Source organism: Pelodiscus sinensis, chromosome 4, assembly GCF_052426305.1.
Source record: "Pelodiscus sinensis isolate ZL-2025 chromosome 4, ASM5242630v1, whole genome shotgun sequence".
Classification (NCBI taxonomy): Eukaryota; Metazoa; Chordata; order Testudines; family Trionychidae; genus Pelodiscus; species Pelodiscus sinensis.
This window is the reverse complement of record NC_143055.1, coordinates 87,837,939-87,858,956: the sequence shown is the minus strand read 5'-3', so window position 1 is coordinate 87,858,956 and position 21,018 is coordinate 87,837,939. Positions and strand designations below refer to the sequence as shown.

The window sequence follows — 21,018 nt, the reverse complement described above, 5'->3', positions numbered from 1 at the left end:
GCACAGCTGGGAGCAGCATGAGACTAGGGCCAGAGCCCTGTGGTAGCTTCCAGGTGCCCATGGTAATGCAGAACTGTGCAGGAGTCCCCCGGCAGCACAGATCGGCACTGGGCAGGAGGCCTGCAGCAGCTCCAGAGCTCCATGGCAGCCCCCGGGAGCTTGAGGCTGCGGTTGGAGCCCCATAGCAATGCAGGACCAGAGTCCCCTAGCAGCTTCTCAGAATGTGGTGCCTGGGCCAAAGCTCCACAGTAGTTCCCTGAGCATGGGGCCAGGGCACCGCTTCAGCCCCCGGGAGCATGTGGCTGAAGTTGAGCCCCATAGCAGCACGGGGCTAATCATAGAATCATAGAATAATAGGACTGGAAGGGACCTCGAGAGGTCATCGAGTCCAGCCCCCCGCCCTCAAGGCAGGACCAAGCTCCACCTACACCATCCCTGACAGATGTCTATCTAACCTGTTCTTAAATATCTCCAGAGAGGGAGATTCCACCACCTCCCTTGGCAATTTATTCCAATATTTGACCACCCTGACAGTTAGGAATTTTTTCCTAATGTCCAATCTAAACCTCCCCTGCTGCACTTTAAGCCCATTACTCCTTGTCCTGTCCTCAGAAACCAAGAGGAACAAATTTTCGCCTTCCTCCTTGTGACACCCTTTTAGATATTTGAAAACCGCTATCATGTCCCCCCTTAATCTTCTTTTTTCCAAACTAAACAAGCCCAGTTCATGAAGCCTGGCTTCATAGGTCATGTTCTCTAGACCTTTAATCATTCTTGTCGCTCTTCTCTGTACCCTTTCCAATTTCTCCACATCTTTCTTGAAATGTGGCGCCCAGAACTGGACACAGTACTCCAGCTGAGGCCTAACTAGTGCAGAGTAGAGCGGCAGAATGACTTCACGAGTTTTGCTTACAACACACCTGTTGATACAACCTAGAATCATATTTGCTTTTTTTGCAACAGCATCACACTGTTGACTCATATTCAACTTGTGGTCCACTATGACCCCTAGATCCCTTTCCGCCATGCTCCTTCCTAGACAGTCGCTTCCCATCTTGTATGTATGGAACTGATTGTTCCTTCCTAAGTGGAGCACTTTGCATTTCTCTTTATTAAACCTCATCCTGTTTACCTCTGACCATTTCTCTAACTTGCTAAGGTCATTTTGAATTATGTCCCTATCCTCCAAAGAAGTCGCAACCCCACCCAGTTTGGTATCATCTGCAAACTTAATAAGAGTACTCTCTATCCCAATATCTACATCATTGATGAAGATATTGAATAGTACGGGTCCCAAAACAGACCCTTGAGGAACTCCACTTGTTATCCCTTTCCAGCAGGATTTAGAACCGTTAACAACAACTCTCTGACTACGGTTATCCAGCCAATTATGCACCCACCTTATTGTGGCCCTATCTAAGTTATATTTGCCTAGTTTATCAATAAGAATATCATGCGAGACCGTATCAAATGCCTTACTAAAGTCTAGGTATATGACATCCACCGCTTCTCCCTTATCCACAAGGCTCGTTATCTTATCAAAGAAAGCTATCAGATTAGTTTGGCATGACTTGTTCTTCACAAACCCATGCTGGCTATTCCCTATCACTTTATTACTTTCCAAGTGTTTGCATACGATTTCCTTAATTACCTGCTCCATTATCTTCCCTGGGACAGACGTTAAACTGACCGGTCTATAATTTCCTGGGTTGTTCTTATATACTAAATATCTATAGTAGCCAATTGGAGGGCTGGAGCCCCACAGGAGCTTTGGGGTTGGAGCCCTGCAGCAACACCCTGGAGTGCAGTGCTGGGGCCGGAGTCCCACAGATACCCCCGGGTGTGTGGAGCTGGTGCCCTGTGTCTGGAATCAGGAACTCTGTTAACTCAGGGAGCCAGCAGCAGCTGGGCAAGCTAACCAGCCAGGTTGGGAGGAGGGGAAGCAAAGCAGGGTGAGATTCAACAAGGACAAGTGCAGAGTCCTGCGCTTGGGACGGAAGAATCCCAAACATTGTTACAGGCTGGGGACCAACCAGCTAAGTAGTACTGCAGAAAAGAACCTGTGAGTTACAATGGATGAGAAGCTGGATATGAGTCAACAGCGTGCCCTTGTAGCCAAGAAGGCTAATGGCATATTAGGTTGCATTAAGAGAAGCATTGCCAGCAGATCCAGAGATGTCATTGTTCCCCTTTATTTGGCTCTGGTGAGGCCACATGTGGAGTATTGTGTCCAGTTCTGGACCCCCCACTACAAAAAGGATGTGGACACATTGGAGAGGGTACAGTGGAGGGCAACCAAAATGATTAGGGGGTTGGAGCATATGACCTATGAGGAGAGGCTGAGGGAGTTGGGTCTGTTTAGTCTGCAGAAGCAAAGAGTGAGGTGGGATTTGATAGCAGCCTTCAACTTCCTGAAGGGAGGTTCCAAAGGCTGTTCTCAGTGGTGATAGATGGCAGAACAAGGAGCAATGGTCTCAAGTTGTGGTGGGAGAGGTCCAGGTTGGATATTAGGAAAAACTTTTTCACTAGGAGTGTGGTGAAGCACTGGAATGGGTTACCTAGGGAAGTAGTGGAGTCTCCATCCCTAGAGGTGTTTAAGTCTCGGCTTGACAAAGCCCTGGCCGGGTTGATTTAGTTGGGATTGGTCCTGCCTAGAGCGGGGGGAAGGACTTGATGATCTTCTGAGGTCTTTTCCAGCTCTATGATTCTATGGTGGCAGGGGACCTCCCCTGGTCCGGCAAATTCTCTCATTTGAGACCAGTCAGGTTCCGACAGTTCCAGACCGAGGAGGTCCAACTTGTAGAATGTAGGTAAGATCATCAAATCACCAGCAAAATATCACCTTCCTTCCCTGGGTATGTTTTTTCACCTACCTCTGTATTGAAATTTCCTTGGAACTTTCTTGGTTTCCTTAGAACATCTTAGTCAGTATGTTACTGTAGTGAATGAGTAGGAGGACAGGAGAAGAACATAGAAGAAGCTGTCAAAGAATTTCTCTAGTAGTCTGCAAATATTTTGAAAAATTGAATGTGTTTCAGGAGTATGTGATGAATGCAAAAGCAGGACAGGTGAGAAATACAACACTTCTTTAAAAGATTTTAAGTTAACTTTTATATTTAAGACCCACGTGGAAGTAGCCATTTACTAAAGGGAAAAAACCAACAACTTCTGTTATGGTTGATTCTATGCTCCTTTAGTATATTGTGGTATGTCAGCATAGTACATACATGAACATTATAGCTGAAAAGGATAAAAAGGGCTAAATTTTAAATTAATTTTCATGCTCCTTATAAAATCTTTCTCATAGATTTTTACCTCTTTCCTTTTGTTTTTTCTTTGTTTTCTCTCTTTTTAGGAAAGTTCTGTAGAAAGTGTTGTGACTTCAGACCTCTGCTTCTTTCCCCAGTTGGTCATTTCCCCAAGCCTATGATCTCTGGCTCCCAATGTTCCTTGTTAAAAGAAATCACCCAAAACCTTGTGCTTACTGTTTAAAGTAGAATGTCCCCCCTGAGGTAGGAATGTTTTAAATGCCACCCTCCCCCCGCACACACACACCTATTAGTGACCCTGAACTCAGTGGAACTAGAGTGTGGTTTCTTGAAGTGGGAAGGCAGGCAGTGAAGAGAAAGTATCAGGATTTAATTTCAGAGTCTGTTTAGGAGGTCTGTGTGGTTTTGTGCCAAAGAGCTGTGCTCCCTAGGAATGCCTTCTTTGCTGATGCACAAAGGGGATGTGAAGGCAGAGGTGGTACATCTGTGATTATTTAGATTTATTGGCTGTTCTTTCCATCCCCTGCATGAGTGCGTGAATATAAGGAAGATATTGTAGCCCCAAAGCTGCTGCCCAATCCACTGTCGAGCTCTGCTGCTACTGAGGCCTCAGACAATTTTTTCCACCCTTATTTCCCACAGACAATCTCTGTACAAATCTTGGATAATTGTTTAGCTCTGGGCATATGTACTTTTGTATTAGATGGGCCAGATCCTCCGTAGGAGTAAATCAACTGCATCCATGAGTAGAAGAGCTGGCCTTTTATCTCCAAATAAATTAGAGTACTCCAATAGAGATAGATATTGATTATTCTGACTTGTTCACTGTATAAAACAAGAATCAATGGACAATTGTGAAAACTTAGCTATTATGAAAACATTTATAGTTGTATGAATATATAGAAAATTGGACAAACTCCCAAAAGAGGCTAATGATGAGATTGCAATAGGAGATACATTGGCTGAGCAAGGTGAGGCAGAGAAAGCAGAATGGAAGCAAAAACAATAGGGTGCCTGAGGGATAGCCCAGAAACTCTCGAACCCCTTTTAAGCACTTTGACTAATCTATCTATATTGTCTATCTATACCAACAGAAGAACAGGAGACTTTTGACAGGGGTTTAATCAGCCACAACTTTATTTTTAGATGTGTGGAACTGCCCAGCAGATAAACATAAAGCTCAAGTAACCCTGGCTGTGTCTTTACTGGGCCACTTATTCCGGAAAAGCAGCCGCTTTTCCGGAATAACTTGCCAGCTGTCTACACTGGCCGCTTGCTTTTCCAGAAAAGCAATGACAATCTACTGTAAAATTGTCAGTGTTTTTCCGGAAAAAATATGCTGCTCCCATTCGGGCAAAAGTCCTTTTCTGGAAAAACTATTCCAGAAAAGGGCCAGTGTAGACAGCACAGTAGTCTTTTCTGCAAAAAGCCCTGATCGCGAAAATGACGATTGGTGCTTTTCCGGAAAAAAGCCCGTCTAGATTGGCCACGGACGCTTTTCCGGAAAAGTGCTTTTCCGGAAAAGCATCCTGCCAATGTAGATGCACTTTTTCCAGAAATATTTATAACGGAAAACTGTTCCGTTCTAAGCATTTCCGGAAAAGGGTGCCAGTGTAGGCATAGCCCCCATGTTTATTCTGTAATTATCTGAAGGGCTTTTACCAGCACCATTCTTTTTTTCCATCAAAGTTGCTTCAGCAATACATTAGCTGGGACTTTACCATACCCACCAGCTTCCACCAGCTCCCCTTCTTTCTCCATCCAGGACACTCCAGTAAATTCATTGCAAGAACTTTGCCATTCACCGCACTCAGAGGAATGTTAAGGTGGTCTATAAGAATGAGGGGGGGAGGGAAGGAGAGTTGACTCCCTATCTTACAAGGCATAGGAGTCACCAAATACCACTAATTTGTTCCTTTACAGAACATCTCTTTTTGAGTCCTTTTCTAAGCCATGTGTCTGGTCACTGTATATTTTTTCTTATGGAATACCTGCACTGGATATCTGCCACAAGGAGGTGTCAGCCATTAGCTTGGCTGCCTGCTCACCTCAGTAGCTGACTGTAAAAGGTGCAGAGGTACTCCTTTTAAACTCTACAATCCTAGGTGACTCTTTTAAATGTATATTTTCATACACACGCCAGACTGTAACACTGTTCCTCTCATTTAGCCAGGCAGCTAAAACCCTCTACTTCCACTTAAGGTGCAGAACAGTCACACTAGCTGGCCTTTTTTTCTGTATACTAAATTTATGGTATGAAGTTAATAAGGAAAAAGGAGAATTCATTTAATAGGGCTGTCAGTTAATCACTGTTAAGTCATGCAATTAACTCAAATTAATCACAGTTTAAAAATAATTGTGATTAATTAGTTTTGATCGCACTGTTGAATAATAAAATACTAACTGAAATGTATAGAATATCTTGTTTTTTCTACATTTTCAAAATATAGTGATTTCAATTACAATACAGAATACAGAATGTACTGTGCTGACTTCATAGCATTATTTTTATTGCAAATATTTTGCATTGTTAAAATCAACAAAATAAATATTTTTCAACTCAGCTCATACAAGTACTCCCTTAACCTTGAAAGTGAAACTCACAAATGTAGATTTTTAGTTTTGTTAAACAACTGCACTCAAACAAAATAAGGTCTCCAACTCCACTCAGTCTTTCTTCTTGTTCAGCCAGTTAAGAGAAGCAAGTTAGTATATATTTGCAGGAGATAATGCTGTTTGCTTCTTATTTAAAATGTTACATTAAAATAAGAACAGGTGTTCACATAGCACTTTTGTAGATAGCACTGCAAGAAATATGTGCTGAACATTCATATGCCCTTCATGCTTCAACCACCATTCCTAAGGACATGCTTTCATGCTGATGACACTCATTAAAAAATAATGTGCTAATGAAATTTGTGACTGAACTCTTTGGGGGAGAACTGTATATCTCCTGCTCTGTTTTGCTCAGATTCTACCATATATTTCATGTTATAGTAGACCTGGACGATGGCCCAGCACATGCTGTTTATTGTAAGCACACCATCACTGCAAAAATGCTAAGAAAGTGCCACTGTGAAATTTCTAAAGATAAGTATAGCACTTCACCAAGGTATAAGAATCTGAAGTGCCTTTCAAAATCTGAGGGGGGTGAAGTGTGGAGTATACTTTCAAAAGCCTTAAAGGAGTAACATACTGATGCAGCAACTATAGAAACTGAACCACCAAAAAAGAAAGTCGCCCTTTTGCTGGTGGTATCTGATCAGATAATGAAAATAGACAAGTGTTGGTCTGTACTGCTCTGTATTATTATCGAATTGAACCCATCACCAGTATGGATGCGTGTCTTCTGGAATAGTGGATGAAGCATGAAGGGACATTTGACTCTTGAGTACGTCTGACATGTAAATATCTTGCAGCACTGACTACAGCGGTATGCCATGATTACCAGATCTTACTTTCAAGTGCCATGTTAAAGAAGAAGTGGGCAGCATTATCTTCTACAAATGTTCTTTGTCCAAGAGAATGGATGAACTAGTAGTAGGTCTGAGTGAACTAATAAACTCTGAAGTTAGAATTCATTTCACTTTTTTCCTTGTTTCAGTCAAAAAACAATTTGTCTAAACAATTTTTACATTCTTATTTTAGACTTTCTGAATGTAAATTAAGAACATGAAAAATGTCATTTGTGATGAAACCCATATTTTCATGAAAATAACTTTGGCAACATCCCCCCCAAACCCTCACCACCACCACTAACTTATCACTAACTCTGAAGCTATCATTTTGGGGCTTAATATGGCAAAGATAAAATGCAAAATTCTATTTTTTCATTGCACAGTGTTACAAAAGGCAAAGTTTGCCCGTTTATATTGAAAAATGTTTTATATAGACAAACAGGACTGAACATACTACAGGAGGTTTTTAAGCTATTTATTTATTAGTTCTTAACCAGGAATGCCTTGTATACATTAAAGAAAGAAGGTATCTCCAAACAGAAATATAGTTTGAGCTTTGGACTTCTAAAGATTTCAGACTTAGGCACCCAACTCACATTAGCTTTCAACTGAAATTGGACACCCAACTTCCTTAGGCCTCTTTTAAAGTACCAGTGACACTTCTTCTAAAATTGTGAGTATATTAATGTGCAAGGAGGACACTTCCAGTGGTGAGCTGTGCTTATAAAATACACCTAACTTGGAGAAGTCAATTTCCTGACTGTTAAAAGTTATTCTTTTGGATATTGGGAATTGATACTTTCTCCAACTTGAAAGTATCAAACCTTAGGCACATAGTGTTCACTACATCCCACATTTTTCTTGTTGGGCTGGTATTCCATCAGTGGATTGTGTCAGGATGGTCAGAACCTTGACTTCATATGCCAACTCCTCTTCATGTTACCACTAACTACTGATTCTTTCAGAGACTTGAGTTGTATCCTCCTTAGTCAAATAATTTTGCTCTCGTATCTAAGTTTGGGAGGTTGACAATGAAATCTTCAGTTGGTCTTCTCCATGTATGACCCCGGAATTTTAGGAGGAGACCTGAGAGAGATGTGCTGGGCTTATGATTTTAGATTAGCCTTTGACTTGGGAGTGTGGAACAGGAAGACTACCAACACTCAGCCATTTCTTTGAAGATCATTTGGTCCTATGAGATTTCATTCCATGTAAGAAAAGTTTGGACAGATCAATCAAATTAATCTATTAATTTGTGGGGACTCTTACAATTCTCACTTTCAGCTGACAACTAGGATCCGGATACTGGTGCCTGGGGAGAAAAAGCAAGAGTTAGGCATAGGTTTCTAGTGACACTAATATGGATCTCTTAATGAATAACACGTTGCCAAGCATGACTAACAGATGCCCAATGAATTAAGTTTCCCAAAGCATATGCTTCTGTTCATCCGTCATTAATTCCTTTCAGTACTTCAAATAAACAAACAAAAGATCCTGCAAGGCCACACCAGTATAAAGCTGAGTAAGAGAGCAGGAAAGGACATCCCACAGATAATATCATTTCCATAAGTGCCAAACATTATATGTGGAATGGGTTTCAGACTTCGGCAAAGGAGATCTTTTGGCCGGTATAACCTACTTACTTCAAATAATAATATAGAAAATAGAAGAAAGACAGATTTCAACCTCCTCGATGTTCAGGAAAGCTGAAAGAAAATAGCATATTGAGGACATTAAATAAACTCTTCTCTGATCAGTTATTTAAACAAACAGTTTTTCTTGCTTGTGTATACACATATATTAATAGAAAAATCTTTCCATTTTTCTGTTGAATCTAAAATTATGGTTTTTATATTAAAATGCCTGTAAAATAGGTAAAATGACTCTAACAAAGATTGGTTACCATAATGTATGGCAACTAATGGTTTTATGACATAGCTTCCACTGATGAATATGTCTTTTGATGTGCATACATAGAATTCCTGCATATAGCCAATTATTTGACAACATTTACCTCTAGTGATGGTCTGTGAAATGATAGAACTTCAGACATCTTATGGTCTTAATTACCAATCAGAAGATAATAGGTCTCAAAAAAGCTGGAAAGATGTAAATGGAAAAAATCATCAGTGTAGAAAATTTACCAGTGTTGTAGGAATAGATATCTATACTGGAAAAAATTAAAGTATAAAATCAAAGAAAGAAACTAGCAAAATTTTATCAAACATTTCAATTGATTTTATGCCATCAAGAATACTTGGATGGGAAAATGACAATATAAACCTAACATGCTGGAGATGTGCTGTTGTTGGTAATTCAGTAGGGTGTGTACTAGTCATCTTTATCCCAGTTTCTCTGGCCAGATGAGAACTGTCTGATGCAGTTCCATAGGAACTGAGTGCTCAGCTTTGCACTGCAGGCACTCAGCAGTGCATAGTACTGGTACCCCTGAGTTCTTTGCATTAACTGCATTCCATGAGACTATGGATTAGGCTGTGGATCAGTAATATAACGAGCATAGCGATGCTGGAAATATTGCCTAAAATGGGATGTGAAATTGAGATTCTGACATTTTAGCATTACTTTAGATTCCATAGCACTTTATTTTGTCTTCAGAGTATAACAGTTGGTACCCTACATTTTTTTTCTCCTCTGCTAAACTGGTTTTCAGTGGTGTTTAATTACAATAGTATTGTACTCCATTGCTTATTGGTTATACATGTGCTTAAACAGTATGGGAGAACTGAAGATGAGAAATTCTCAAGTACAATTTTCATAGGTCCCTGACAGATCTCAATAAATAGTTCTTATTAATTTAAATTTAGGCATCTCAAATCCTTGAGGTGGCTTTGAAATCCTTGCCTTGTACTTACGGGTTAATTTTACTGGAAGAATTTATTGAAATAATGAATACTTAAACCTCTTGTGTCAATTGCAATTCTTTGTACAGTATCATAATACTCAAAAGTAAATCTATTTACTTTCTAAAATTGCGATATGTAAAAAAATTGACATGGTTGTGCATACTTTTTCTGAAAATTTGTAATCCACATGACAGTAACAAAATCCATAAATGCATTACTGTAAGTGGTCGGTTGCCTCTTACATATCTAAAGGCTATATTTTTTGACATTTGTGCAAAATTATGTAACCCATATTTGGGTGTGGATCTCTATCACATGTAGTAGTTTGTGCTTGCTCTGTGTTGATTATACAACTGAACATCTGAAACTCAGCTGCTGTCAATTTATCTGTTTAGTATTCCCCTTCAGTGTATTAGAAGTATATGTGTGAGTAAAAGTTCCCAAAGTCAGGCTGTAGATTCACTAAGTCTCATCATTATATGGCAACAGAGCAGATGTGATTAGTTCCTAGGTTCATTCATGTTCTTCTGGGGCACATGGTGAGTGTGAATGTGAGAGAGGAGGACAAAACTGCTATGATTTCATGGATGTTCTCTATACTCACAGTGAAGAGGATATAAAAGTTGGAAATGTAGAATGAAATCCTGGCTCTGCTGAATCTAGGAGTCTTGCCGTTGTATTAAATGAAGCCAATATTTCACTTCCTTTCACTTGTCTTCGCAGAGTTACTGAAAGTAAGATTGCCAATATCTGGACCTATATAAATATAGATATAATTTCATACACTGGTTAGAGCAGACAAATAACATCATTATAGAGAAGCCAAATGATTGCAGATTCTTCTTCTTGATACTATCAGTTTTCCTGCCAGGGTTAAATTTGTATAAACTGTAAAATTCAATGGACCACGTGTTTCATCTGAAAACTTCTTGAAGTCTGTTTCACCAAAGCTTTCTTAATTATCAATGAGAAATAAGAATAGAACAGGGTTGGAACAAAGTAGCTAAATTAAATATATTTCAAATTTATGTTCAGTGAAATAATATATTTTATTTCGATCGTACCTCACACAGTACTCCATAGAATTCACAGAAAATGATATTGCTTAAAAGATTAAAAGCATTTAAGTTAAAATCAGTATAAAATTAAAGTTAAATTCAACATCCCATTTTGAAGGCCATAAATATCACGGTTTCCAAATTTCTTTTAAAATTGTCTAATTATATAGCTCCCTCATAAACTGTAGTCCTAGGATATAGCGCAAATTATAAAACACACAACAGATTAGAGTTCCTACCAACAATCCTTGGACTTCAGAAAGCATGTTCACTATATTGGCTACCCATCATCTACAATAACTGAGCTGTCACATCTAACAGTAATTGTAGGTGATGGATCAGGCTTTTGGTCTTGATACCCACTCAGCAGGGCATCTGAGTATCTTCCAATAAATTAGAAATGGAAGAAATGGCTTGATTAGTTTAAGGTGTACAGCTGAGAGGACCTTAGTAAAGGAAACAAAGCTGAAGAAATTAATTTTACATTAATTCTGAAATGGGTGGTCTACGAAAAATGAATACCATAAACTAGGTCCAAAGATTGTATGTAAAGGTTGTTTCCTGCATTCATGGACATCCCTTTAATGGATGCAGGTTGTTTTTTACAGTGAAACAGATGTATGAGGGAAAGTCATGATCATTGGTCCCTCTATCACCACCTGCAAAGCTTTGTTCATATAATACATCATCTTAACCCAGGTGTCAGCATTCAGTTGAGGGGCCAATGCAAATGATAGGGCACTAAGTATTTATAATGACATATATTGTTAGGAAAATGAGGTGCTGCTGGTTGAATCATACTAAGATTTTAGTGTGTGTGGCTTCATCCCAAAATATAACCACTGGCAGTTAAAACTGATTTTTAAATAATTTTTAATTGAATAGAATCTTAGAAATTTTTCAGGATTTCTTTTTGCTTTCAGTGTGTCTTCCCACAACCCTCTTTCTTTCAGTGCCAACAAACAGAGAAAAACAAAATGAAAAAGTAGACAAAAGTATGGCGTGGAGGGGCAGTGTGGAGACAGAATTCAACACCATAAACCATGCTTTTTATATCTTATTTTGAAAAATTGAACCTCCAAATTGTAACACGTAAACTGAAACTTCTCTCAAAACTTATATATTTTTTTGAAAAGTCCAGTTTTTGTTGTGGGCAAGGGGGCATTTCAAACAAATATTTTCTATTTGTAAAGCTGGAAGGTTTGAATGTGAGTCACTGTTGTTGGATCTCTACCTTTTAGAAAGCAAAACACTTCTGCTAGTGTGCTAGTGATAGAAAGAAAAGGTTGATGGTATTTGAGCATCCAATTGCACTAGGAAATCTGAAAGACAGCCAAGGCTCTCAATAAGAGAACAAACATACCTCTTGGCTGATATCCTTGATTAAGGATTCTCTCTCTCTCTCTCTCTCTCTCTCTCCTTCTAGCAGTATCACCTCAACCTTGCCTGCGTTTGGCTTTGGTCAGCTGTTTTTCATGCAAATATAGATCTTGGCAAGGTGCTGCAAAGACTAGCAGATGACACCATTCATGTCTGATGTAAAGGAGTAGAGATGGATGTGTTCTCTGTACTACTGACCTTTCAGTCCATGTGCTCCCAACCAGCTCCATATGACTAGTGAATAATGTTGGGTTGACAGCTGAGCCTTGTAAGACTTGAATGGTGTTGACTCTGAAGGTGAAAACAGTTGTTCCCAATGACCCTCTAGGTTTGGACTGAGAAGAAGAGCCTAAGCCCATGCCAGTGTATTTCTGCTTGTGCTTGCAATTCCTTAAACAAGGATATAGGTAAGCAGAGGTTTTAAATGGTATAGAGAGATTGGGAAGTAATATTATAAATGTATTTCTATTATCTGTTGACAAGAGCACCACCACAGGACCAAGTACTGTATCTCTTTGTACAGAAGCTTCATCTGCTGCCTGACAAGATTAAGTATGTGAAAACAATCCCATCTTCATGTGATGAAAATAAAGTTCATTGTAGTCAGACAGCCATATGAAAGATCTGGCCAGTGTCACAAAACCAACTGTAAGACTTCTTTCAGCAGTATAATTCTGTATCAAAGTGCCTTTCATAAGGCGTCTATAAGAGTCTGTTAGGGTTTTCAGCGCTCATGATTTATAATGAATCGTCCCAAGAATTTCACTGCCCTTAGATGTTTGAGCCAGCTTTATTGAAAACATCATGAGGGCTATCTAATCTCTCAAGCCCTTCCATCTCCTTCTCATGAATGTCCTCCTTCTAATGGTTGCTCACCATCTAAGCAATACAACCCTCATTATAAAGGACTTTGGTGTCCAGTTGTCTTTGCGCTGGGCCTAGGTATGCTGTCTGTTTGCCTGTATAAACATACTATAAATTATAGGGTCCAAATCTCAACATGCTTACAGAACATTAGGATATGCAAAATTTTACCTCAGCTGAAGACAACTGAATAGATTCCTAATTAAAATTGTCCAGAGACTTACGTCTTTCATTCCTACTTAAATTAGATAGTCCAGATTTTTTTTGCATTTCCTATAGAGAGAAAAGTCCATTCTTAAGTATGTAATAGGAGAAACCACCTTGAATTTCTTAGAATCATAGAATAATAGAATTGGAAGAAACCTTGAGAGGCCACCTATGTCAGGACAAAGCACCATCTAGATTATTCCTAATGGGTGTTTGTCTAACCTGCTCTTGAAAATATTCAATGATGAAGATTCCACAACCTCCTTGGGCCATTTTTTCCAGTGCTTATCCATCCTGACAGTTAAGAAGTTTTACCTGATGTCCAACCTAAACTTCCTCTGCAATGTAAGTCTGTTGCTTCTTTCCCTGTCTAAGGAATTAAGGAGAAAATTTTTTTCTCCCTCCTCCATGAAACAACATTTTAGATACTTGAAAGCTGTTATCAAATCCCCTCTCTCTTCTGTTTTCCAGTCTAAACAAACACAGTTCTTTCAATTGTTCCTGATAGGTCAAGTTTTTTAGACCTTTATTAATTTTTTTTTACTTTTTCCAATTTGTCCACTTTTTTTCTTACTGAAATGTGATGCTCAGAACTGGATACAATACTCCAATTGAAGACCAGTCAGTATAGAGTAAAACAGAAGAATTACTTCTCATGTCTTTCTTACAACACTCTTGTTAATACAACCCAGAAGGATGTTTGGTTTTTTTGCAACAGTGTCACACTATTACCTTGTTGTCCACTGTGATCTCTAAATCCCTTTTTTGCAGTACTCCTTCCTAGACAATCACTTCCCAGTCTGTATGTGTGAAATTGATTGTTCCTTCCTAAATGGAGTACTTTGCATGTGTCCTGTCCTTATTGAATTAAACCTATTTACCTTAGATCATTTCTCCAGTTTTTCTAGATCATTTTCAATTATAATGGAAAATATATATTTTTCAATTATATATGCAGCTTCATATCATCTGCAAACATTTTAAGAACTCTCTGTCATCTAAATCATTGATGTAGATATTGACCAGAACGGTTTCCCAAACTGATACCTGAAGAACTCTGCAGAACTGTTGCGTCCTTCAAGCATGACTGTAACCCATTAATAACTACCCTATGATAACTGTTATCTAACCAGTTATACAACCACCTTATAGAAGCTCCATCTAGGTTGTATTTCCCTAGTTTATTAATGAGAAGGTCATGTAAGACTTAACAAATGCCTTACTAAAGTCTAGATGCACCACAAGTGCCTTCCACTTTCAAATTCTCAGCCAGTTTCTCCTATTTGTTAAAATCAAATCTAGAGCAGCCTCCCCCCAAAGAGTTTTCTCCATCTTCTGAAATAAAAATTGTGTCCAATAAATTCCAATAACTTGTTGGATAATCTGTGCCTGGCTGTATTATTTTGTCAACAGGTATCTGGATAGTTGAAGTCTCCCATCACCAACGAGACCTGCATTTTGCACAAACTTGTTGGTTGTTCAGAAAAAGCCTCATCCAGCTCTTCTTCCTGGTAACATGGTAGATCTCTACCATGACATAACCCTTATGGTCTACCCTGCCGTCCAAGTGTATACATTTTTAATATATAAAGTAACATCTGCCATTTTCCCTGCCTGTCCTTCCTGAGCAAGTTGCACCCTTCTATACCATGTTCCAGCCATGCATATTATTCTACCAAGTCTCTATGTCATGGCTGTGTTTTACTAGCATGATAAGATCTTTCTGCTTATTCCCAGTACTTCTCACATTTAGTTCTCACAGACAACTAAGATACCGATTTCACTACACTTTCTGCAGTTCTGTCTTGTCTCTCCTTTATTCCTTCTATTGCCATCTATTCTCCCCCCAACTTCTGACCCTTCTCCCAGGTCTTCATGTTTTTGATCTACCTTGGCCTTTAGTCACCTACCCCTATCAAACCTAGTTTAAAGCCCTCTTCACTAAATTAGCTAGTCTGTATCCAAACTCACTCTTCCCCTTCCTCAGTAGATGGACTCCATCTGTTCTTAGCAGTCATTCTTCCAGTTGGTCAAAGAATCCAGAGCATTCCTGGAAACATCACCTTTTCAGCCAGATGTTCACCTTCATGATGCATCTTTCTCTGTTGATCAAAGGAATACCACCTGCACTTCAGGCTTTTTCATCCATGCTCCAAGGGCCCGTAGTCACTTATGATCTGCTTAGGATCGTCTTTGCATAAAATCAGTAAAAACAAAAGGAACAGTGGCTCACAGGCACTGCCTACAAGATTATTATCCTCTAGATCTTAGTGACTTGTAGGCAGTTTAAAAAAAATCTCCTACCACAATTTTAATGAAGATATAGTGTTTATAATAGCCATATCATCAAAAAGCAGTCATAGGTAAAATGAAGACCTCCTTTTCATGCAGAAATACTACAAATCATGTTAGCTGACTTTTCATATATTAATGGAAATTACATATATGAAACTTGAATACTTGTAGTTTTGCAAGACAAATTAAAGAGCATGGATTTCTGAGGTTATTAATTTAGAGCAAAATATGACTATTTCTGATTTTTAGATCTAATTTTGAAAATATAATGTATATTAACTCAGTCGTCATTTAATGATGCATAAAGTACCATCGAAAATAAGTTAAATCATTGTATTAAAATTCTTTTCTTATACCTTTCATTGACTTCAATGGTGAAAAAGGACAGAAGTGTGATGGCTTAGTGTATCTCTTCTTCTATGCCATCATATTTCTTTTTGACATTATCTGTCTTCTGATTAATTGTGCTATAAAATTAGTTGAACTGACATATTTTAGGACAGCTTATGACTTGTACCTCATTTTCAAATATTCATATAGTAAGATTATAGCCCTTTCATGATTAATGCATTGTTTATAGAATGTGGATTAATCTTTAAAGTATATGACTTCGAAGCTGTCAAATATTCTGACTAGGTCTTTGCTGTGAATTAGAACACAATCTAATGTCAATCTATGGAAAAGTCATGATACATCTCTCTCAAGCTGCACTATTCATTGCTAACTATTTTGGTCTTTTTCATAAGATTTTGTACTGTAAATAAGAATTTAAATACATTTTTTCACATAAGTAAATGTAGTTGTCCAAGGCAATTTGGTACTTCATGAAATTAACTAAAATATATTTCTTATCTCCATCCATTGTTTAAAGCAAAGTTGTAACAAAGTATCACAAGATTCTGTAGTTAAAAAAAAAAAAATTTTGCAAGCGAAGTTGGGTGCAACCATTGTGTGTTACTTCTATAACTAATAATAGAATGCTGTATGTGATCAGAGTGGAACAAAGAGATAAAGCAAATGGAATTTAAGTCAAACTAGTCTTATGATCTTCAGATCTGTTGGATATGTTTAGCTGCACTCGTACTTGCATCTTTTCATAATAATAAAATCTTCGTAGCCATCCATTTTTATTATCAAAGGGGACAGACCACTGAACTAATGGAGGTTAATAAAAATACCTTCCTCAAACTTTCAGTCTTGAAGATGAAGAATTAATTAAATTGTATTTGCTATAGATACAATTTAACTTTTTCTTTGAGCTAAGATGATGTAGTTACATGCATGCAGGTATTTTGATTCTAGCCATCTATAGCGGGGCTTTAAACAAGTATTTAAATCCCATCTCATCTTTATTCATTTTCTTTACTCCTGGATGACAAAGGAGATGGATTCTTTAAATGGCATTTTTCTCTACCTTTGTTCATGGTTCACCATTACTTACTTATCCTTCCAAAGTAGGATTATCTATTTAGAGCTACTCATTTTGTTTTATGATATCTAATTTTCTGAGCCAACTTTCCTTTTATTCCATGACTCTTGCCCCTTAGATGTTGTCATTAACCTCAGATATGGAATGTTGTCAAAAACACTTTCCAGTATGGAAACAACTTTCATTTCATTACAAAATGTGCAATTGTGTTCTGAAATATTTCTTAGTTTGATCTTCAAGGTTACTATATCTTTCATTTGTGATGTGAAAATGTAACCATTTAATTTCTGACCAAATTTACAGTTTTCTCCTGCTACCAAATATACTTAGTTCAGATACTATGCACATTTCACTCACCCAAAACTTGTGTAGCTTATCATTTTTAAACTATATACTCTATCAGAAGTGGGGTGTATGTGTGTCTAGTGTGGAGGAGGGTGTGTTTAAACCTTTGGGCACAAGCAATACATTATTTAAATGACCACTCTATCATTTCAACAATTGTTAACATTTCTCCTCTGACTTACGATATGAAATATAATGTTTTGTCATTTTGATCTTATAATACACATTCTGTGCTTTCTGAAATGATTTTAGCTTTTGAGAGTCAGCCTAATGTTTTCTAGTCAAAATGTAAAACTGCACCTGTTTTACATTTGGACTAACATGTGGAGCTAAGTTTGATATGTTGTTTTAAATATGACAAGAAAATTAAAACACTGAATATCTCAGAACGTAAAAGCTATGGGATGTGATTTAAAAATTAAAATCCAGTGTGTCAGTATAAAATATACATTACACAGTGTCACAAGTGCTATCAAATAGGACAATACAATACTTTGCTTCTCAAAATCCCTGAAATTTACAAATCAGTAGATTAATGCAACTGGACAATTTATCTTATCTTGTAATACAAGACAGCTCCCCCTTACAAAATCTGAACTATCAAAGTATGTAAAATAAAACTCTTTAAAAAAAAAACCAAAAGCCTCTTTACATAAATTCACAAACTTCCATCTGGGCCAGATCAAAAGATTTAAAAGTGATTGCACTTTTTACTCATTAATGAGTAATGCGAATCATAGAATACTAGGACTGGAAGGGACCTCAAGAAGTCATCGAGTCCAGTCCACTGCCCTCATGGTAGGACCAAATTTTGTCTAGACCATCCCTGATAGACATTTATCTAACCTACTCTTAAATATCTCCAGAGATGGAGATTCTACAACCTCCCTGGGCAATTTATTCCAGTGTTTGACTACCCTGACAATTAGGAACTTTTTCCTAATGTCCAACCTAAACCTCCCTTGCTGCAGTTTAAACTCATTTCTTCTTGTTCTATTCCCAGAGGCCAAGATGAACAAGTTTTCTCCCTCCTCCTTATGACACCCTTTTCGATATCTGAAAACTGCTATCATGTCCCCCCTCAATCTTCTCTTTTCTAAACTAAACAAACCTAATTCCTTCAGCTAAATAGGGAGGTCAGACATGTTATAGTTGAATGAGCTCCAGCCATACACAGGCATATATACTGGTCTTTGAAGTAGGAAAAAAATCTTCACTAAACACTAGGGCCCATTTCATATCCTAGCACCATTGCTTTTTTTTGTATTAAAAAAAAAAAAGGTGCCGGTACTCCAGGGGAAAAGTTGTTGAGCTCCGACTGGAGGTGCCAGTATTGCGACTGGAGGTGCCAGTACTGCGTACCGGGCAGTACCATCACACAAAAAGCACTGCCTAGCACTATTGAAATCAATAGGAATTCTGCCATTAACTTCAATAGTCCTTTTCCTTTTATATATTTGATTAATTTGTATAGATTATTATTTAGAAGCTTCAGGACATTAAACAAAGAGTGTGTTGAATTCTATGACATGAATAATAGTCCTTGACCTATGCAATTCACCCGATTTAAGAAATTCTATGGGTTATACTGTATCTAATAATCCATGCTGTTTGTCTATAAAGCTTCAGATTTTTGGAGGGACCCATTCCCTCTCCCCCACATACACATTGCTTACATAGGTATATATAAATGTGGGAAACTGATGAGGGATGATTGTTACAATAAATACAGAAGAATGATTGGGAGAAGAAAGACCTTCTGAAAGATGATACCTTGAAGAATTGTTAGTCCTCTCAGCTGTAAATAATTATGCCTTCACACATAAATCAAGCAAATTGAGAATGTATAAAAATGACAACCAATTTACATTTCTTTTGGCAACGACGGTGGCTTTGTTTGAAAACCCTACTCCACTGGAACTTGGGTAATGACACTGTGCTTTCCTCCAATTACAGTGAAGAAGATACACAGACCCAGCAACTTATCTTAAGAGGGTGGTAATATAACTGTTCTTATTGTATTGTTCTGTACTAATCTCTGCTAATTTTTTATTACTTAATTTAATTTAGCCTACTCAACAATCTTGAGTCATCATTAACTCAGAAGCAATACACCTCCACAAACTAATCCAGCAAGAAAATAGATGTGTTCCTTCTAAGATTACTGGCTCACAGCATGCATCAACTTGGAGTAGGCCAGTGCCTTGGGAGTTTTGATTATATACACTCAAGCTACTTTTTTTTCACCCAGTCCCTTTTTGGTTGTTTGAAGGTGCATCAAGTCTTAATGTATCATATGTGTGTGTGTGTTTCAGTTCGTTAACTGCTTATTAGTCATTCCTTTTGTAGTTGAAATACATACATGTATATGATACATTAAGACAAGAACATGATTAATAGTGCACTAAAATAATTTGGTAATGAATGTTGGTGGTTTTGAGAGATGTTGAAAGAGGAGTGGTGTAAAGAGAATAGGGCAGAAATGTCCCAGTATATTTATGAATTGGAATCTTAATGTTCCTTTTTTCAATTGATTTCTTTAATTCCCCAGAACAGTCAGTCAATCCCATCTAGCATTCACTTAATATAATTGCTCTTAAGAATTGCTTAATTGTTTTTAATTGTGTGCCCAAGAAATTTTACTCTTTAATTTGGCATGTGTCTTTGAGAGGTGTTCAGTATGATCTATTGTATTAGTACATTGTATCAAATGATTAGTCTATCTTACACCACTCATCTCCCTCTTCTTCCCTTTGCCAACAATAAATAATCACTAAAGAAAACTAACCCTAAAGTGGAAAACAAGTCAATTAAAATGTGAGATTACAAACACAGAGAAGAACATTTAAAATTATCAAAAGTACCTTACGCTGAATATTACTTGAAGATGGCATATTCCCTCTAAACTTGACAAGATTTGCCTATTTTTTTCTTCCAGTTGACTGAGACATCCCTCATGTACTATGAATTTGGTGAGTGATCCTCTGAATATTGCTATTGTTAAAACACTATCCATAAATAAAGCACTTCAGTTAATAAGACCTTAGATTTATGATTACAAAAATGTTATGAGGCAAGATCTAGTTAGAAAAGCAAGTGGTCCAGCTATCACAATAATGACAACTAAGAGTCTGCCTACACTACAGCATTATTTCGAAAAAGTTAATTCGAAATAATTTATTTCAAAATAACACATCTACACACAAAATGCATTTCAAAATAGCAAAATGCTATTTTGAAATAATGCATCCACACTGATTGGATGCTGAATCACACTTAAGGCCAGCTGAAACCAGTTCCAGCAGGGCATCAGGTCAGTAGTTGATTTCTGTGGCTGCTCTCTGAGGCTATCTGAGGCTTGTGCTTAAAGGGACCCCCTTGGTGGCCAGTTCTCAGGTTTTCCTGCTTGATTGCTGTCCTTCAATGAGGTAGGCAAAGCATTTTTTTCTCTGATTGCTTTGGTTGCCCTGACTCAGGATACCACGGAACTCAGCACCATGGAGACAGAGCTGCCTCTGGGCACTCTGGTGCTCATTTTAGATGTCTTGCTGCAAGCCTGGCAGCAAGTGATGGAGACTGCTTGGCAGCTTCTGTGGCATCCCAACCCCCCAGATCCTCTTCCATACCCCCTGGGGGCTGTGGAGGAGCAGCAGCTGGACGCCAGCATGCCCCGCCACATCTGGTGTTGGGACACCAGCAGTGACTGGTGGGACCACATCATCCTGGAGCTCTGGGGAGACAAACAGTGGACCCAGAACTTCAGGATGAAGGACACCTTCCTCAAGCTCTGTGAGTGGCTTGCCCCTGCTCTGCAGCAACAGGACATGCACATAAGGCCCTCCATTCCCC

General features: G+C 38.2%; 1 long non-coding RNA gene across 2 annotated transcripts in view; it reads left to right on the top strand.

The window, feature by feature from the left end:
• The window catches only part of LOC149524544 (uncharacterized), a 201,711-nt gene that overhangs the window by 118,567 nt on the left and 62,126 nt on the right, over positions 1-21,018 (top strand). Inside the window, exon 1 of one of the 2 annotated variants that reach the window (XR_016349345.1) lies at positions 20,107-20,141. The exons of the other annotated variant lie outside the window; for it this stretch is intronic. This is a non-coding gene — a long non-coding RNA (uncharacterized LOC149524544). Of the gene's footprint in view, positions 1-20,106; positions 20,142-21,018 lie in introns of those variants that run through there. 2 annotated transcript variants of the gene reach the window in all.